Below are 6,000 nucleotides of genomic sequence, written 5' to 3'. Positions count from 1 at the left end.
CCAAAATCCGAGAGAACATTTAAATTCGTGTTAAAAGGATTACATCACGGAACGGACTTTAACACCATCAAGGTAGCACTAGCTGAAAAAGGCCACGAGGCCGTAAATATTCACAATATACGACATCGCACGACAAAAAAAACCTCTACCTATGTTCTATATTGATATAACACCTAATGGATATAATAAGGTGGTGTATGAAATCACCAAATTGGAAAATAATATTATTAAATGCGAACCACCACATCAAGCGCACGGGCACCCAAAGACTTACTGTCGCAAATCATATAGATGCGTAAAATGTACAGGAGAACACAAAACAGGAGATTGTACTCGTAAAGTTCACGATGAAAAAGTGAAATGTGCTAACTGTAACGGAAACCATCCAGCGAACGACAAGGGTTGCGCAGTTCACAAGCAACTACAACAGAAACTCTATCCTGCCTTAAGGGAAAAAAGGCATCAGCAGCAACAAAAACAATCCACACCTACCAGTCTACCCACCAGACCAAGTCAACCAGACATAACTTATGCCCTTGATGAATGGTTGAAAATGGTTCAGCACAAAATCGAGAGACGACATCTCAACCTACTGAAACTAGCAACATCTCTAGATTAGAAAACATGATGGCCAAACTAATGGATTAAATGAGTACGATGCTTGGTCTACTCACAACCGTCGTCAGCAAACTTGCCTAATGCCTGAAACTAATAGCTACAAAATCGCCGTTTGGAATGCCAATGGGCTCCAACAACACGCTAGGGAACTAAAAATGTTCGTAACTGAACAAAATATTGACGTTATGATGTTTTCCGAAACACCCTTTACGGACAAACATTATTTGAAAATTCCTAAATATAAACTTTATCATACAGATCACCCTGATGATAAAGCACATGGAGGTACAGCCATAATAATTCGAGATGATATAAGGCATTTCGAAAAAAAAAATTCCGCAAAGACTACCTACAAGCCACCAGTATAACCATAGAGGAAGTCCATGGATCATTAACAATGTCTGCGATTTATTGGCCACCCAAACATAACAACAAGGCAGAACAATTTCAAGAATTCTTCAGTACGCTAGGTAATAGATTTACAGCCGGAGGAGATTATAATGCAAAACATTTAATGTGGGGTTCAAGAATAATAACCTCAAAAGGTACAGAAGTGTTAAAAGTAATAAAGACAGATAACTTACAACATATCTCTACTGGTGAACCAACATATTGGCCTTCAGACAGAAATAAAAAACCAGATAAAATAGATTTCTGTATTACAAAAAATATTGATCCAAAAAAGTGTCCGGCAGAATCATGTTTCGACCTGTCTTCTGATCATTCACCAATAATAGTAACAATTTCTTCAAAAATTACCAGCAAAGATGTACCCTTCTCTGTGCAATAATAGAACTAACTGGCCCTCATTTAGAGAAAACTTAGACCGAAACATCTCTCTAAACTTACCGTTACAAACTGAAATGAATATAGAAATAGCAGCAATAAACCTTACAAAAAATATACAGGAGGCAGCATATTCCGCGACTCCTAACAGTAAAGCATTTCCCAGAAAAAATACACATATATCATGTACAATACAGAAAAAGATAGCAGAAAAAAAGAAAGTTACGACGAAATTGGCAACAGCAACGGACTGAACAGAATAAAAGAAAATTTAATAAGGCAATAAAAGAACTGAAAGAACTAATCCAAATTGAACAAAACCAAGGCATTCAAGAATACCTAGAAAACTTGACATCAACTGAGACTACAGACTATTCGTTGTGGAAAGCAATAAAAAAGCTTAGGAGATCCCAGCAGCATAACCCACCCATTAAAACAAACGAAAATAATTGGACGAGAAGCAATAAAGAGAAGGCCGACATTTTCTCAAAACACTTTTAGGCTAAATGATATGGCTCGGTGAATTGGCTATATAAAAAAATGTGAAAAATACAAATGATAAAACAGATGGCAGCGGAGTTACCTGTTGACGAGGCTTGGGCAGTCGATGGTGGCACGTCTAAACTAAACGATAGTCCAGTATTCAATCCTGAAAATACCCTTCAATAACATCTCAGATAAACGACTAGGGGTTGCCAGCTATTCGTTATCGGGTTCTAGTTGGCGCTGCTGGCACCCCGCCCGTGTTCATCATCTGGGATTATATTTCTGGGTATTTTGTAGACCGCTATTTCACGATGTAAAATTTGACATGCCTCAAGGTCGCTACAATACTCCCGTGCTAGAATTTTACATACAATTATTTTACGCAACAAATATACAAAAATGTATGAAAAAAAATTAAATACAAAAAAAAAAGATATACCAAAAAAAATGTACTGTATGAAAAGGGTTTTGAAAAATATGATCAATCGAAACGGTTGTGGTTGGTCCGGTTGCGATCTGGTACGGCTGTTGATATCTTCCGGTCCTAGAGATACCGTTGCTTCAATATTGCTTTGGCACTTGAATGTGGTCCATCGACGACGTTGAGAACAAGCTATTTTTCGGACAGGGCTCCCGTAATCGACGCTGTGGGAGGATCGATTGTTCGACGACGTGGTAGCTTATTTTCTTCGACGACGAGACCTTAACAATTCTGGTACCTCGGCGAAGACATGACGAGTCTACGGTGACTGCAATCGGTACCTAACTTCTGGAGCTGCTCTGTGACTAATCCGTAGTCACATACATTACGGTAACTCAGAAAAAACAAATAACGATGGTATTCGACCGAAGCTGCCCAAAGCCTTTCAAATCAAAATATCTGCCATTATGATGGAGACGGCGAGCGAAGGAAGACATTATGATTTAAACATAGCGCCGAAAGAAATGTTTAGCCGAGACGCTGATGACTAAGCAGTGATGTAAAAATATCTATGAGTTCAAAAGATTGTGAAAGAAAATTTTGACAAAAAATTTTTAAAAAATGAATTGGAAATATTGAAATGAAATCGAAGCTTCATTGTTCCAGCACTAAAATAAAATTTAATGAGGTTTGAATGCATGTAATATAGAAGGAATTTGAAAAGGAATAGGAATAAAATGAAAAGGAATATTGAAGGTAAAATCGAAAACGAATCGAATTAAAAATATTGAAAATTTTGAAACAAAAAATATAACGGCCACGTAAAATACAGCATGTTGCATGTACCCTCCATTCACCAGTCCAAACCCAATTTTGCGAAAGGTCACGTCGGGCCCACCACTTTAGGGTAAATGATATGGCTCGGTGAATGAAGGTAAAACGAAATGAAACAGTGGTGTTTACATTATGTGACCTTTATTTATTGGCTATATAAAAAAATGTGAAAAATACAAATGATAAAACGGATGGCAGCGGAGTTACCTGTTGACGAGGCTTGAGCAGTCAATGGTGGCACGTCTAAACCAAACGATAGTTGAGTACTCAATCCTGAAAATACCCTTCAATAACATTACAGATAAACGCCTCGGGGTTGTCAGCTATTCGTTATCGGGTTCTAGTTGGCGCTGCTGGCACCCCGCCCGTGTTCAACATCTGGGATTATATTTCTGGGTATTTTGTAGACCGTTATTCCACAATGTAAAATTCGACATGCCTCAAGGTCGCTACACACTTAAAAAATAAACCTTTCCAGTCTCAGCTACATAAAGATGAGGAAAATAAAATTACTAGCTTTCTAGATTCGCCACTTCAAATGGATTTACCGCACGAGAAATTAAAAAAGTTAAACAAACAATAATGAGAGAGATTAATATTAAAAAAGCTCCTGGTTATGACTTAATTACTGGTATAATTTTAAAAGAACTATCAGAAAAGGGTATAAAACTATTAACATTTATATTTAATGCTATGCTACGAATGAATTACTTCCCTAGTATCTGGAAAGTAGCTAAAATGTTAATGATTCTTAAACCAGGAAAAATACCAGAAGATGTGACCTCCTACCGACCTATAAGTTTATTACCGATAATCAGTTCATCAGTTTGGCTTTCGCAATAAGCATGGGACTATAGAACAAGTGCATAGACTTGTAAACAAAATAAACGCTGACCTAAATGCCAAAACATATTGTTCGGCTGCTTTTCTAGACATATCTCAGGTTTTTGACAAAGTATGGCATACGGGCTTGCAGGTTAAACTAAAGAAAATTCTCCTTCATCCGGACTATCAGTTACTAAACTCGTATCTCACTGACAGACATTTTATTGTAAATCAAGGCGATGAATATACCAAATTAAATCCCATATATTCAGGAGTTCCGCAAGGTAGTGTACTGGGTCAAGTACTGTATCTTCTGTATACGGCTGATCTGTCCACCACAAAAATAACTACTGTGGCAACATATACAGACGATACAGCAATCTTAGCATCCCATGAAGATCCAGTCACATCATCAATAAACCTACAAACCCACCTGGAGCAAATACAATCATTGGAAGCACATACTCTCTAAACGGAAACAACTGGGACTAAAATTATATCAAATGTATTGGCTCATCAAGCGCAAATCTAAGTTATCATTAGATAACAAGGTATCACTGTATGAGTCTATACTCAAGCCCATTTGGGCATATGGAATCCAACTATGGGGTACCGCTAGCAAATCTAATATATCCATCATTCAACGGTTCCAAAATAAGGTGTTGCGTGCCATTGTTGATGCTCCGTACTATATTTCAAATAAAGTGATACAACGCGATATTCCTCTAGAACCTATAACGAGTGTAATTCAACGTGTTTGTGTGAAGTACTTCGAAAGAGTGTCAGTGCACCCCAATGTACTCGCTAATCAGCTAAATATGCGACGTGATAGTGAAGTCCGTAGACTAAAACGTTTAACACCACCTGATCTGATTAGTGGACATATGTAGACTTTAGAATAAGTTTTAGAATAAGATTAATTAATTAAGATAGTATTTTATACAGAAGTTTGCTTAGTGAACTGATTTTCTACATGCCATGTATGTATAATATAGACATAAGAAATACTTATTGCCAATAGGGCAGATTGTGGACTCACGAAGAGTAAAAAAAAATTAGAATACTGCTCATAGAATATCGCTGAGTGCCTTCTGATCGTCCCCGGTAATTAACAAGTCAATTGAAAAGTCCCCGGCCTACCATAGTAAAACACATTTTTTTGGCAAAAATTTTTTTTTCAACATAATTCCCTTCAAGGGTGATACACTGATTATAGCGACCCTCCAACTTTTCGATACCATTTTTGTAGTACGATTTGTCCTTTACCTTCAAAATAAGCCTCAGTTTCGTCGATCACCTCTTCATTCAACGAAAATTTCTTAGCAGCGAGCATTCTTTTAAAACCTGAGAACAGGAAATAGTCGCTAGGGGGCCAGATCTAGAGAATATGGTGAATGAGGAAGCAATTCGAAGCCCAATTCATGGATTTTTGACACAGTGCATTGTCTTGGTGAAGCAGCACTTTCTTTTTTTTTAATGCGGCCGTTTTTCGCCGATTTCATCCTTCAAACCGTCCAATAACGCTATGTAATAGTCGCTGTTGGTGGTCCTTCCTTTTTCAAGGTAGGTAAGGTAACCTTGCCAGCCGATTGTTGCATTTTCCCACGTTTTGGACCGGGTTCATCGTATGCAGTCCACTATCCAAATCCACTCGGATGACTGGCAATTGGACTTTGGAGTGAAATGATGAAGCCATGTTTCATACATTGTCACATATCGACGCAAAAACTTGGGTTTATTACGCTTGATCATCTTCAAACACTGCCCCGAATCATCAATTGTCGTTGTTTTTCGTCAAAAGTCAGCTCGCACGGCACCCACTTCGTGAATGATATGATGTACACGTTCAGTCGATATCTTTAGTGTCTGCTATTTCATTCAGTTTCAATTTACGGTTATTCAAAATAATTTTCCAGATTTTTTAAATGTTTTCGTCGGTATCAACCTCTTTTGAGCGTCCACTGCGTTCACCGTCTTCGGTGCTCATTTCACCACCTCTAAACTTAGCATACCAGTCCTTGATGGTTGAT

The sequence above is a fragment of the Rhynchophorus ferrugineus genome, unplaced genomic scaffold (assembly GCF_030347505.1).
Source record: "Rhynchophorus ferrugineus isolate W39M unplaced genomic scaffold, kcgeb_rfMv2 rfM2, whole genome shotgun sequence".
NCBI classification, from domain to species: Eukaryota; Metazoa; Arthropoda; class Insecta; order Coleoptera; family Curculionidae; genus Rhynchophorus; species Rhynchophorus ferrugineus.
This window is presented reverse-complemented; position numbering follows the sequence as displayed.